This window comes from Anser brachyrhynchus, assembly GCF_964034855.1.
Source record: "Anser brachyrhynchus genome assembly, chromosome: W".
NCBI lineage: Eukaryota > Metazoa > Chordata > Aves > Anseriformes > Anatidae > Anser > Anser brachyrhynchus.
Window position 1 is genome coordinate 23284103 of NC_137704.1, and position 14368 is coordinate 23298470.

Genomic DNA, 14368 nt, shown 5'->3' on the forward strand with positions numbered 1-14368 from the left:
TTCGATCTGCTTCGGAAGTGGTCGGTACTGAAGCGCAGCTCCTCCCCCTGCACCCCAACTGCCGTTACTGGGCTGGATGTTCAAAGGAAGGGTCCCCTCTACACATCATGCAACTGATGCTACATGGAGCAAGTGGGTTGCACTGATTACTCAGCGAGCTCAGATATGAAACCCCAGTCGCCCAGGAATCATGGAGGTGATTATGGACTGGCCAGAAGGCAAATACTTTGGGATATCATCAGAGGAGGAGGTGGTCCGTGCTGAAGAAGCCCCACTGTACAACAAGCTACCGGAAAATGAGAAGAAATATGCCTTGTTCACTGATGGGTCCTGTCGTATTGTGGGAAAGCATCGGAGATGGAAAGCTGCTGTATGGAGTCCTACACGACGAGTTGCAGAAGCTGCTGAGGGAGAAGGTGAATCGAGTCAGTTTGCAGAAGTGAAAGCCATTCAGCTGGCTTTAGATATTGCTGAACGAGAAAAGTGGCCAGTTCTCTATCTCTATACTGATTCATGGATGGTAGCAAATGCCCTGTGGGGGTGGTTACAGCAATGGAAGCAGAACAACTGGCAGCGTAGGGGCAAGCCCATCTGGGCTGCGGCATTGTGGCAAGATATTGCTGCCCGGGTAGAGAACCTGGTTGTAAAGGTACGCCATGTAGATGCTCATGTGCCCAAGAATCGGGCTACTGAAGAACATCAAAACAACCAGCAGGTGGATCAGGCTGCTAAAATTGAAGTGGCTCGGGTGGACCTGGACTGGCAACAGAAGGGTGAATTATTTATAGCCCGATGGGCCCATGACACCTCAGGCCATCAAGGTAGAGATGCAACATACAGATGGGCTCGTGATCGAGGGGTGGACCTGACCATGGACACTATAGCACAGGTTATTCATGATTGTGAAACATGTGCTGCAATCAAGCAAGCCAAACTGTCAAAACCTCTTTGGTATGGAGGACGATGGCTGAAATATAAATATGGAGAGGCCTGGCAGATTGATTACATCACACTCCCTCAAATCCGCAACGGCAAGCGCCATGTACTTACAATGGTGGAAGCAACCACCGGATGGCTGGAAACATATCCTGTGCCCCATGCCACCGCCCGGAACACTATCCTGGGCCTTGAAAAGCAAGTCCTATGATGACATGGCACCCCAGAAAGGATTGAGTCAGACAACGGGTCTCATTTCCGAAACAACCTTATAGACACTTGGGCCAAGGAACATGGCATTGAGTGGGTGTATCACATCCCCTATCATGCACCAGCCTCCGGGAAAGTTGAGCGATACAATGGACTGTTGAAGACTACACTGAAAGCAATGGGTGCTGGGACATTCAAACATTGGGATACGCATTTGGCAAAGGCCACCTGGTTAGTCAATACTAGGGGATCTGCCAGCCGAGCTGGACCTGCCCAATCAAACCTGTTACATACAGTAGAAGGGGATAAAGTTCCTGTAGTGCATGTAAGAAACATGCTGGGGAAGAGAGTCTGGGCTACTCCTGCCTCAGGAAGAGGCAAACCCATTCGTGGGATTGCTTTTGCTCAGGGACCTGGATGCACTTGGTGGGTAATGCAAAAGAATGGGGAGGTCCGGTGTGTACCTCAAGGGGATTTAATACTGGGTGAGAATAGCCCATGAGTTGAATTGTAGTATGTTAATTATTGTCTAATACTGTATGTCATCACTGCCGTGATTACTATATAGCATAGATGAAAATAGTGATTAATTAGAATGTATTGGAAAGAGTGTAACCTGAACATGACATAAATGGTATGGAATAAGGGGTGGATATATGTCCTAATTTCATTTAGGACAGAGTTAATTTTCCTCCTAGTAGCTGGTAGGATGCTGTGGGAGAAGAATTCGCAGGGAGCTTTGTGCTGTTTTATGGGAAAGGAATTCGCAGGTGGCTTCGTGCTGTTTCACACATCCCTGAGCTACAGATAACGAGGAAAACAGCGGTAGAACCAAAAACTCGAGCAAGGACGAGATAAAGTAAATTGGCTACAGTGTTAAAGATGAGTTTTGGGCAGTGGCCAATTGCTGGCTGGCTCAAGGCGCGTGTCTGAGGGTCTCTAACCAATTGTAAGACAGATTCGGGCGCATGGACAGCGTGTGGGGCTACGGGGAAAGTATATGTAGTGGTGAAAAATGGCAATAAAGGTCCTGCTGTTGAAGAGCTATCAGGAGTCCGTGTCTTTCATCCCTTCAATTGGTGACCCCGACGTGATCAGGAAGGAGCAGCGCTGTACGAGCATCTGAATGGAACCCAGCAGAACGGATCAAGCTCGCAGCTGGACTGCAGCTTCAACCCTGGGACAGCACCTGGAGGACAGGTGAGCGGCTGGGCATTAATCATGGGAGCTAGCCTTTCGGCAGAGGAAGAGGCTATAGTGAAACTACTAAAGGAACTCCTAATAGAAAGGGGAGTAAAATATGATCCGTTTAAGATAAAGCTATTATTGAAAATTTTGCGAAAACAAGGGCTCCCCTCAATGGCTTCTACAGTATTTGATGTAAAAACTTGGGACCAAGCAGGGAAAAAAATCTGGGAAGCAGTGTCCCGTGGGGATACTAATGCTGCTGAGGTGATGACTACGTGGCGGCTGGTGACAGAGACTTTAAGAGCGTGGCAGGCAGAAAAGAAAGTACAGAACGCCGCTGCCCAGGCAATAACAGCAGCCGAACTGAGATCAGAGCCTGCAAGGTCACCAGAGCAGTGCAATTTGATAGACCTGGGGGATGACAAGGAAGAGGGCCGTGGACCGCCGCCGCAGAGCCCCTCCCCGCTGACCCCCTCGACTCCCGCCTTGCCTGCCCCCGATAATGCCTCCCTGGGGGCCCGAGCTTTCGACCCGCGGGAACGATGGGAGCTGGTGCGCCGGGAAGCGCTAAAGGACGGGGACCCGGTAGGAATGGCTTTCCCGGTGCAGGTGCGACCCAACGGTCAAAATGAATATAATGCCTTCCACTGGGACCTAATTAAAGAGTTGAGAAAGACTGTGACTACATATGGATTACACGCACCATTTACTCAGTCATTGTTAGAAAACGTCATGACTGGTCACTTGTTGGTGCCGTACGATTGCCGTCAGATAGCCGCGATGATTTTAACGCCAACACAAAAATTACTGTGGGGGCAAAAATGGAAAGAAGCGTGCGAATTGGCCGCCCTGCGTAACCTGGACCGGCAGCCCGGCGACCCCCTCTTGGGAGCCGGGATCCCACAGTTGATGGGGACTGAGCCGTTATTTGATCCGAGATTGCAGGCTAGGCTCGACGATGCCATCTTGCGGCAGTCCGCGTCTCTGGCCTTCCAGGCTATGTTGAAGTTGCCTGAAGTTGGAAAAGCCGAGCCATCGTTTACCAGCATTAGGCAACAAATTACCGAGCCTTATATGCAATTCATTGATAGATTGCGAGACGCTTTGGACAAACAAATTGACAACCGCGAGGCCAAAGAGGCCCTTATACTAAAACTGGCGGTAGAAAATGCAAACACAGACTGTAAGAAAATACTCCAAGCCCTGCCTGCTAATACTACACTGGTACAAATGATAGAGGCTTGCAATCGAGTCGGATCCGTAGAACATCACACTGCCGCTTTGGCCGGAGCCTTTGCTACTGCACTTAAAACCGGGCGAAAACGGTGTTTTCGCTGTCGAGCCACGGGGCATCTTGCCACCGAATGCCCACAGCGAGGAGCAGGGGGGGAACGCGGTAACTCTGCCCCTCCCACTGTTTGCCCACGGTGCGGCACGGGATGGCACTGGGCTAGCCAGTGCCGTTCGACGCATGATGCAGAGGGACGACCTTTACAACCGCGGCAGGGAAACGGGAAGCAGAGCGCGGGGCGGGGCCGCGCGATGACACAAGTGCCCCGGCCCTCCTTCGTGGGCGGGCCGTCCTCGCGGAAGTCACCGCCCTGGGCGATGACGACTACCGGGCTGCGACCACAGCCGCCCACTGCTCCAGCGATCCCGCCTACTACGTCACCGTGGATTCCCTCACAGCCAGAACCCGAGGAAGCGCCGGATTGGATGTCTCCACAGTAACGAGCTGCACCCTTTGGGACACTCGGGTTCGCAGAATACCTCTAAATGTACAGGGACCAATAGGGAAGGGATGCAGCGCCCTCTTGCTAGGGCGGTCTAGCACCACACTAACGGGTCTTTTTATACTGCCTGAAGTCATTGACGTTGATTATGAAGGCATAATACAAGCAATGGCATGGACTCCCTCCCCACCGATGCTCATTCCCAAGGGGACTACAATTGCACAGTTAATACTATTTAAAGCCATAGTTCCACAAGCAGAGACGTGTGACCGACACGACGCGGAGTTTGGATCAACGGGACCCCCGTCAGCTTTTTGGGCCTCGGCCATTACCATCAAGAGGCCTACGCTGACCCTAACACTTCATCACCCACAGGCTGACCCCTCCAGCGCACAAATAACCGTATTAATGGATACCGGGGCAGATGTTACAGTAATTTCTCTTCACGATTGGCCCAAAAGTTGGCCTTTAGATTCCACCACAAAAGGCCTTGTGGGAGTCGGTGGTGTCTCCGGTACCTTTCAGAGCCAGTATATGCTTAGCATTAAGACTCATGAAGGCTCGCTGTATAACGTCCGGCCGTATGCTGCCCTCATACCTGTCAGTCTCCTGGGGAGGGATGTGATGGGGCAGGGCGAGTTCACTCTGAGCTTTCCGGAAAATTTTCAATAGCGGCCATTGACGAGCAACTGCGCATGAGACTCACCTGGAGAACTGATAATCCTGTGTGGGTGAATCAATGGCCGCTTCCTGCGGAAAAGGTCGCTGCTCTCCAAGAACTTGTCCAAGAACAGTTACAATTGGGACACATTACCCCCACAACCAGTCCCTGGAATTCACCCGTGTTTCTTTTTAAAAAGAAAAGCGGGAAATGGCGATTACTTCACGATTTACGTCAAATAAACAATGCAGTGGAGGACATGGGAGCTCCCCAGCCCGGATTACCTTCTCCTGCTATGCTCCCTCGCAATTGGAATATCTTGATTATCGATTTAAAGGACTGCTTCTTTACTATTCCACTTCACCCTGCTGATGCTCCTCGATTCGCGTTCTCGGTCCCAAAAATCAATAAGACCGAACCAATGGATAGGTATCATTGGACTGTGCTGCCTCAAGGGATGAAAAATTCCCCAGCAATTTGCCAAACATACGTAGCAGAAGCGCTACGCCCCGTACGCAAACGATTCCCGCACGTATACATCTATCATTATATGGACGACATATTGCTCTCCAGTCCGACAGACAACTTAACTCAAGAAGTACTGCCTGTTCTACGGCAGGAGTTCCAGACATGGGGATTACAAATCGCACCGGAGAAAATTCAAATCGAGGCGCCTTGGAAATATTTAGGCTGGAAGATACTGCAGCACAGTATTCAACCCCAAAACGTAGCCATTACAAGGGAAATTCGCACGCTCAGTGATGTCCAGAAGCTTATAGGCAATATAAATTGGATAAGGACGCAATGCGGAATTGACAACCATACACTAGCAGCCCTGTTCGAGTTGTTAAAAGGGGACACTAGTATTAATGCGCCCCGCCGGCTGACTAATGAAGCCAGGGCGGCGCTACACCGTATAGAGGAGAAGATCTCTGCCCAACAATGCCAGCGGCGAGCAGAAAATTTACCCATTCAGCTCTACATATGCAACCAGAATCCACAACCTTTAGCTATTATTGCGCAATGGGACTCCAACGCAACAGACCCGTTGCTTCTATTAGAATGGGTGTTTCTACCCCACCAACCGACAAAGACACTCGCCACCCGCATTGAAATGTTTTCAGATTTGATTAGGAAGGGAAGAGAACGAATTATAGAAATGGCTGGAGAAGAGCCAAAATCCATTATCATTCCGATAGTTAAAGACTATCTTGATTGGTGCCTCCAGAATAGCTTAGAGCTACAATCAGCCCTTTCGGGTTTCAATGGTCAACTTGATATACATCTCCCGTCTCATAAAATGCTTACCTTTTATAATAATGTACACGTTGAGGACAAGCCGCTATATCGATGGCACCCAGTCCAAGGACAAACAGTATTCACAGACGGGTCAGGGAGAAAGGGAAAAGCTGTAGTCACGTGGGAACAAGGAGACCACTGGCAACATGTCATAGAAACAATACAGGGCTCCCCTCAGATAGTAGAATTACATGCGGTAGTAATGGCGTTCAAGCAATGGGACCAGGCTCCACTAAATATTGTCTCTGATTGACATTATGCAGTAGGAGTAGCACAACACATTGAAAGATCTCAGATCAAACACATCCACAACGAAGCACTATTCTTAAAATTTAGAGAGTTATTATTTCTTGTAGAGCACCGTACCCACCCTTATTGCGTGATCCACATTAGAAGTCATATGACACTCCCGGGATTCTTTGCAGAAGGAAATGCCCGGGCCGATCAATTGACTAACATTGCATTGCAAGTCCCAGTGCCAAATACATTGTCCCAGGCTCGTTTATCACATCAATTCTTCCACCAGGCTGCAAAGGCATTGTCCAAACAGTTTGCCATCCCCATAGGAGATGCTAAGCTCATAGTACAGACCTGCCCGGATTGTCAACAACGACCAGGCCCACCGACTACAGTTAATCCTAGGGGCCTCTCTTCTCTTCAGCTTTGGCAAACTGACGTTACTCACATTCCTCAGTTCGGGAGGCTAAAATACGTTCACATGTCCATAGATTCTTTTTTGCACGCGCTCTGGGCCTCTGCGATGACGGGCAAAACAAGCTGTCATGTACAGGCGCATTTCCGTGCGGCCTTCGCCGCCCTCGGAATCCCTAAAGAAATAAAAACTGATAATGGCCCAGCTTATGCAAGCCGCTCTACGCGACTTTTTTTCCATACCTGGGGCATCACTCACAAGACAGGCATCCCACACTCACCCACAGGACAAGCAATAGTAGAACGTGTTCACCGCACGTTAAAGGACTTATTGGCTAAACAGAAAAAGGGGGAGACACAGGAGACCCCGCAGAATAGATTGAACAAAGTGGTATATGTCATAAATCATTTGACACTACCTTTTCAATACGAAGATGTACCACGTATAATTAAGCATTTTAAATCAATGGAATCAGGACTAACCTCCATTCCAACAGGAAAAGCGATGGTTATGATGAGAAATCTGGATACTGGGAGGTGGGAAGGACCATATCCCCTAATAACCTGGGGGCGAGGGTACGCTTGTGTTTCCACAGGGCAAGGACCACGATGGGTGCCAGCTCGTGGCGTGTGACCATGGTTGGGACCATCATCCTCGTCCGCCTCTGCAGCTTCGGTGCCTCCTGGGTCTCAGTCCAGCCCAGACTGTGGGTGACCCATTCGGTGATAATCTGGAGCTGATTAATACAGCAGTGCACTAAAGGTTAGATGGGAGGAGGTTCCTGGATCTGGTGGAGCCAATGAAACGACCCATCTACGACATGTCTGGTGGGGAACCCGGCGGATGACAAAGACTGGACTGTCTACTTATCGCAAGCGCCCCTAGAGCCACAGGAATTAGATATCCTGAGATGTGTAACAGTAATAGCATGTGTAAGGTGTAATTGCTCGGAAAAAAAAAAAAAAGGTCACTTGCTCCTTATTGCAATGCATCTCTTTGCTGTCATTATACAAACTATAATAGCATCCTTCCTTGCGCCAGGAGCCGCTCTGCTCGGCTGTGGGATCGACTGTGGAACGGACGCCCCTAGGTGCACCCCGAGCATTTTTTCCTCGGGGGGGTCTCCACTCTCAGCCGCTCACCACGGGAGCAGACAAGGACCTCCTGAAGCCGCACACAAATTATTTTAAGTGATGTTTTCTTGTGGTGTGAATGAGAAGTGCAAGAGGCCTCTTTGCGTGATTGTGTGATTGTGTGATTGTGCTGTGCAAGTAAGAAGCAGTATCGCTGCGAAGCAACATTCCTAGCACTTAGTGGCTTGTTGACTGATGTAGATTCTAGTAGGCACACTACTTTACAATCGTAGTTCTGCATGAGATTTTGACCCTGTTGCTTATTGTACCTTGCTTATTGCAGTGTGTGCAGTGATTGATAGAAAAATCTATAGAAAACGTTTGGTTGATTGAAAATAAAAAAGGGGGAATTGTGGGAGAAGAATTTGCAGGGAGCTTTGTGCTGTTTTGTGGGAAAGGAATTCACAGGTGGCTTTGTGCTGTTTCACACGTCCCTGAGTTAGCGATAATGAGGAAAACAGCAGTAGAACCAAAAACTTGAGCAAGGACGAGATAAAGTAAATTGACTACAGTGTTAAAGATGAGTTTTGGGCAGTGGCCAATTGCTGGCTGGCTCAAGGCACGTGTCTGAGGGTCTCTAACCAATTATAAGACAGATTCGGGCGCGTGGACAGCGCGTGGGGCTACGGGGAAAGTATATGTAGTGGTGAAAAAGGGCAATAAACGCCTCCTGTTCAAGAGCCATCAGGAGTCCGTGTCGTGCATCCCTTCAAAAACCTCAGAGAGCGCTGTGGTCTTATTTACCTTCAGGTCAATTCTGACTAGTCAACCCCAATTCCAATTTGTAACAGCAATGGTGGTTTTCTTAGGTGCCCATCACAACCTTAATTGCGTTGCAGTCTCATTTTTCTACCTCATCCTTTAAATAGTTTGGTCTTTTATTTACCTTGACCTGAGCTGCAAAAATGATGCTTTCCAGGCAAGGTTAAGAAGCATGCATACTGAAGAGGATATTTCAAGAGCCCAAAAGGGTTCCGGTGGGCTTTTAACAGAGCTGCCTTAGAGACAGAGGACATTAAACAGTTGTCTACCTTGCCCAGCCTCTCGGAGGACCCTTCTGTTGTGGGGTTGCTGAGGGTCGAAGAACAGCAGGTGCCAATCGCTACCACAACTGTGCACCGGTGGCAATATCGCACCAACCAAGACTCCCTGATTCCCATCCATAAGCTAATTCGTCAACTGGAGAAGTATAAGGCTTTAGTAGACACCGGTGCACAATGTACTGTAATGCCATCAAGCTATAAAGGGCCAGAGCCCATCTGTATTTATGGTGTGACGGGGGGATCCCAGCAGTTAACTGTATTGGAGGCTGAAGTGATTCTAACCGGTAATGAGTGGCAAAAGCACCGTATTGTGACTGGCCCAGATGCTCCGTGCATCCTTGGCATAGACTATCTTAGAAGAGGATATTTCAAGGACCCAAAAGGGTTCCCCTGGGCTTTTGGCATAGCTGCCTTGGAGACAGAGGACATTAAACAGTTGTCTACCTTGCCTGGTCTCTCAGAGGACCCTTCTGTTGTGGGGTTGCTGAGGGTTGAAGAACAGCAAGTGCCAGTCGCTACCACAACTGTGCACCGGCGGCAATATCGCACCAACCGAGACTCCCTGAGTCCCATCCATAAGCTAATTCATCAACTGGAGAGCCAAGGAGTGATCAGGAACTGGAATCAAAGGCAGCCAAGTGGTATGCCACAATTGATATCGCTAATGCATTTTTCTCCATCCCTCTAGCAGCAGAGTGCAGGCCACAGTTGGCTTTCACTTGGAGGGGTGTCCAATACACCTGGAATTGACTGCCCCAGGGGTGGAAACACAGCCCTACCATTTGCCATGGACTGATCCAGTCTGCGTTGGAACAGGGGGAAGTTCCAGAACACCTGCAGTACATCGATGACATCATTGTGTGGGGTGTCACAGCAGAGGAAGTTTTTGAGAAAGGGAAGAAAATAGTCCAAATCCTTCTGAAGGCTGGTTTTGCCATAACAGGACCAGATGTAAAGAATGTGCTCTACACCGCAGCCGGGGAGAATGGCCCCACCTGGAGCCTCTGGCAGAAAGAGCCTGGGGAAACGCGAGGTCGACACCTAGGGTTTTGGAGTCGGGGATACAGAGGATCTGAGGCCTGCTACACTCCAACTGAAAAGGAGATATTGGCAGCATATGAAGGAGTTCGATCTGCTTCGGAAGTGGTCGGTACTGAAGTGCAGCTCCTCCTGGCACCCTGACTGCCGGTACTGGGCTGGATGTTCTAAGGAAGGGTCCCCTCTACACATCATGCAACTGATGCTACATGGAGCAAGTGGGTTTCCCTGATTACTCAGCGGGCTCAAATTGGAAACCCCAGTCGCCCAGGGATCTTGGAAGTGATTATGGACTGGCCAGAAGGCAAATACTTTGGGATATCACCAGAGGAGGAGGTGGCCCGTGCTTAATAAGCCCCACTGTACAACAAGCTACCAGAAAATGAGAAGCAATATGCCCTGTTCACTGATGGGTCCTGTCGTATTGTGGGAAATTTTGTTCATCATCTTCATCGATTGTTCAACATCTTCATCGACGACCGTGATGAGGGAATAGTGTCCACCCTCAGCAAGTATGCTGATGCTACAAAGCTGATGACACTAAACTTGGAGTAGTTGTGGACTCTGTTAAGGGTGGAAAGGCCTTGCAGAGAGATCTGGACAGATTGGAGAGCTGGGCGATCACCAACCACATGAAGTTTAACAAGAGCAAGTGCCAGGTCCTGCACCTGGGACAGAGCAACCCTGGCTATACGTACAGAGTGGGCAACGAGACGCTGGAGAGCAGCCCCGCAGAGAGGGATATGGGGGTTATGGTTGATAGCAGGGTGAATATGAGCCCGCAGTGTGCCTTGGTGGCCAGGAGGGCTAATCGTATCCTGGGGTGCATCAAGCACGGCATCGCTAGTGGGTTGAGGGAACTGATTGTCCCGCTCTACTCTGCGCTGGTGCGGCCTCACCTCGAGTACTGTGTGCAGTTCTGGGCACCACAGTACAAAAAGGACATAAAACTGTTGGAGAGTTTCCAGAGAAGGGATACAAAGATGGTGAAGGGCCTGGAGGGGAAGACGTATGAGGAGCGGCTGAGGTCACTTGGCCTGTTCAGCCTGGAAAAGAGGAGGCTAAGGGGAGACCTCATCGTGGTCTACAGCTTTCTCACAAGGGGGAGTGGAGGGGAAAGCGCCGATCTATTCTCTTTAGTCACTAGTGATAGGACCCACGGGAATGGTGTCAAGCTGAGTTAGGGGAAGTTTAGGCTAGACATCAGGAAGAGGTTCTTCACCAAGAGGGTGGTCGCCCACTGGAACAGGCTCCCCTGGGAAGTAGTCACTGCACCAAGCCTTTTGGAGTTTAAGAAGCGTTTGGACTGTGCACTTAGTCACATGGTCTAAAATTTGGGGTAGACCTGTGTGGTGCCAGGAGTTGGACTCGATGATCCTTATGGGTCCCTTCCAACTCGGGATATCCTATGATTCTATAGATGTTACTACCTCTGACTGTAAAATCCCTGGCTACTCTGTAACAAGTCTTGTATGTGTCTGCACTGTAATCTATTTTTAAAGTGTTGTGTGGAGATATGAGCTCTGCTAACAGGTGCTTGCTAGGTTCTGCACTATGCTTACCCTATAATGGTCTTACACTTCCTGGTTAGAAGTTGCTGCAATATATTGCCAGTTTGCCTGCTTATTTAATGGTTGTGATTTAACCTGTCAGACAGTTAAATACTACACGCTTGTTTGCTTGCCACCACCCCCAAGTGGGATGGGGGAGAAAATTGAAAAGTGCAAGAACTCATGAGTTGATGAGATTCATGGATGGCAGCAAATGCCCTGTGGGGGTGGTTGCAGCAATGGAAGCAGAGCAACTGGCAGTGCAAAGGCAAACCCATCTGGGCTGCTGCATTGTGGCAAGATATTGCTGCCCGGGTAGAGAACCTGGTTGTAAAGGTACGCCATGTAGATGCTCACGTGCCCAAGAATCGGGCTACTGAAGAACATCAGAACAACCAGCAGGTGGATCAGGCTGCTAAGATTGAAGTGGCTCAGGTGGACCTGGACTGGCAACATAAAGGTGAATTATTTATAGCTCGATGGGCCCATGACACCTCAGGCCATCAAGGCAGGGATGCAACATATAGATGGGCTTGGGATCGATGGGCGAACCTGACCATGGACACTATTGCACAGGTTATTCATGACTGTGAAACATGCTGCAATCAAGCAAGCCAAGCGGTTAAAGCATCTTTGGTATGGGGGAGGAATGGGAAGGTCCGATGTGTACCTCAAGGGGATCTGATGTTGGTTGAGAATAGCCCATGAGTTGAATTGTATTATGTTAATTATTACATAATGCTGTATGTCATCACTACCGTGATTGCTACATGTCAGTGTCCCATTAATGGTATCACAGTAACAGCCACGCCGATAATGATGAATGAATTTTGATAGAATTGGACAAGCACAGCGGCGTGATGGAACCAGAACGAGCTTCAGCATGCGATGATCCAACATCACACATCATCTCTTCTGCCCTGCAAGACTGCTGGGACAGATGGAGCCCAAAGTCAGTCACAGACTCCACAAACTCAGTGGACATTTTATATACATATATGAAGGTGGTGACTAATTGGAATGTATTGGGAAGTGTGGGACCTAAGCATGACATAAATGGTATGGAATAAGGGGTGGATATTGTCCTGGTTTTGGCTAGGGTAGAGTTAATTTTCCTCCTAGTAGATGGTAGGGTGCTGTGTTTGGGTTTGAGGATGAGAAGAGTGTTGATAACACACTGATGTTTTAATTGCAGAGCAGCGCTTACACTAAGACAAGGACTTCCCAGCTTCTCGCTCTGTCCTTCCAGTGGGCAGGCTGGGGGTGCAGCAGGAGCTGGGAGGGGACAGACCCAGGACAGCTGACCCAAACTGGCCAAAGGGGTATTCCTTTCTCATTTTCCCATCACAGAATTGAAAGGGTTGGAAGGGACCTCAAGATCATTGGGTCCAACCCCCCTGCCAAAGCAGGTTCCTTAGAGCAGGCTGCCCAAGTAAGCAACCAGACGGGCCTTGAATATCTCCAGAGAAGAAGACTCCACAACCTCCCTGGGCAGACTGTTCCAGTGCTCCGTCACCCTCACTGTGAAGAAGTTCTTTCTCATGTTGGTGCGGAACTTTCTGTGCTCTATCTTGTGGTCATTACCCCTGTCCTGTCCCCACAAACCACTGAAAAGAGGTTGGCCAAATCCCTCTGTCTCCCACACTTAAGGTATTTGTAAACATTAATAAAATCCCCTCTCAGTCTTCTTTTCTCCTGGCTGAACAGACCCAGGTGTCTCAGCCTTTCCTCATAGGGGAGGTGCTCCAGGCCCCGTATCATCTTTGTGGCCCTCCGCTGGACTCTTTCCAGGAGATCCCTGTCATTTTTGTAGTGGGGAGCCCAGAACTGGACACAGCACTCCAGGTGAGGCCTGACCAGGGCAGAGTAGAGGGGGAGGATCACCTCCCTTGACCTGCTGGCCGAGCTCCTTTTAATGCACGCCAGGATCCCATTGACCTTCTTGGCCACCAGGGCACACTGCTGGCTCATGGCCAGCCTGTCGTCCACCAGGACCCCCAGGTCCTTCTCCACAGAGCTCCTCTCCAGCAGGTCATCCCCCAGCCTGTCCTGATACATGCGGTTGTTCCTTCCCAGGTGCAGGACTCTACACTTGCTCTTGTTAAACCTCATTTGGTTTCTTCCTGCCCATCTTTCCAGCCTGTCCAGGTCTTGCTGAATGGCAGCACAGCCTTCTGGCGTGTCGGCCACTCCTCCCAGCTTTGTATCATCGGCGTACTTGCTGAGGGCAGACACTATTCCTTTATCAAGGTCGTCGATGAAGTTGTTGAACAAGACCGGACCCAGCACCGACCCCTGGGGAACACTGCTAGTCACAGGTCTCCAGCCGGACTCTGCGCCGCCGATCACCACCCTCTGCCAGTCAGTCAGTTCTGAACCCACCTTACTCTCCACTCCTCTATCCCATACTTTCTCAGCTTTGCTATCAGGATGTCATGGGAGACAGTATCGAAAGCCTTGCTAAAGTCAAGGTAGATGACATCCACTGCTCTCCCCCCGTCTACCCAGGTGGTGATGCCATCATAGAAGGCAACGAGGTCGACCCTTGGTGAATCCATGCTGACTACTCCCCATAACATTCTTCTCTTCCAATTGCTTGGAGATGGCATCCAGAACAAGCTGTTCCAACACCTTTCCAGGGACAGAGGTGAGACTGACTGGCCTGTAGTTTCCCGGATCCTCCTTCTTGCCCTTCTTGAAGACCGGAGTGACATTGGCTATCCTCCAGTCTTCAGGCACCTCTCCTGTTCTCCAGGACCTTTCAAAGATGATAGCGGTTTGGCGATCACCTCTGCCAACTCCCTTAGCACACGTGGATGCATCCCATCGGGACCCATGGATTTGTGTGCGTTGAGCCCACTCAGACGCTCCCGAACCACTCTCTCGTCAACCAGGTGGGAGCCCTCCATTTCCCAGCCCCTTTCT

The 14368-nt window shown here is 49.9% G+C and overlaps 1 protein-coding gene across 1 annotated transcript in view; it reads left to right on the forward strand.

Moving 5' to 3' along the window:
• The first annotated feature begins 8092 nt into the window (after window positions 1-8092).
• LOC308184831 (bis(5'-nucleosyl)-tetraphosphatase [asymmetrical]-like) overlaps window positions 8093-14368 on the forward strand; it is a 118966-nt gene continuing 112690 nt past the window's right edge. Inside the window, exon 1 of the mRNA XM_080572411.1 lies at window positions 8093-8220. The gene's annotated coding sequence lies outside the window, so the exon portion shown is untranslated. The remainder of the gene's footprint in view (window positions 8221-14368) is intronic.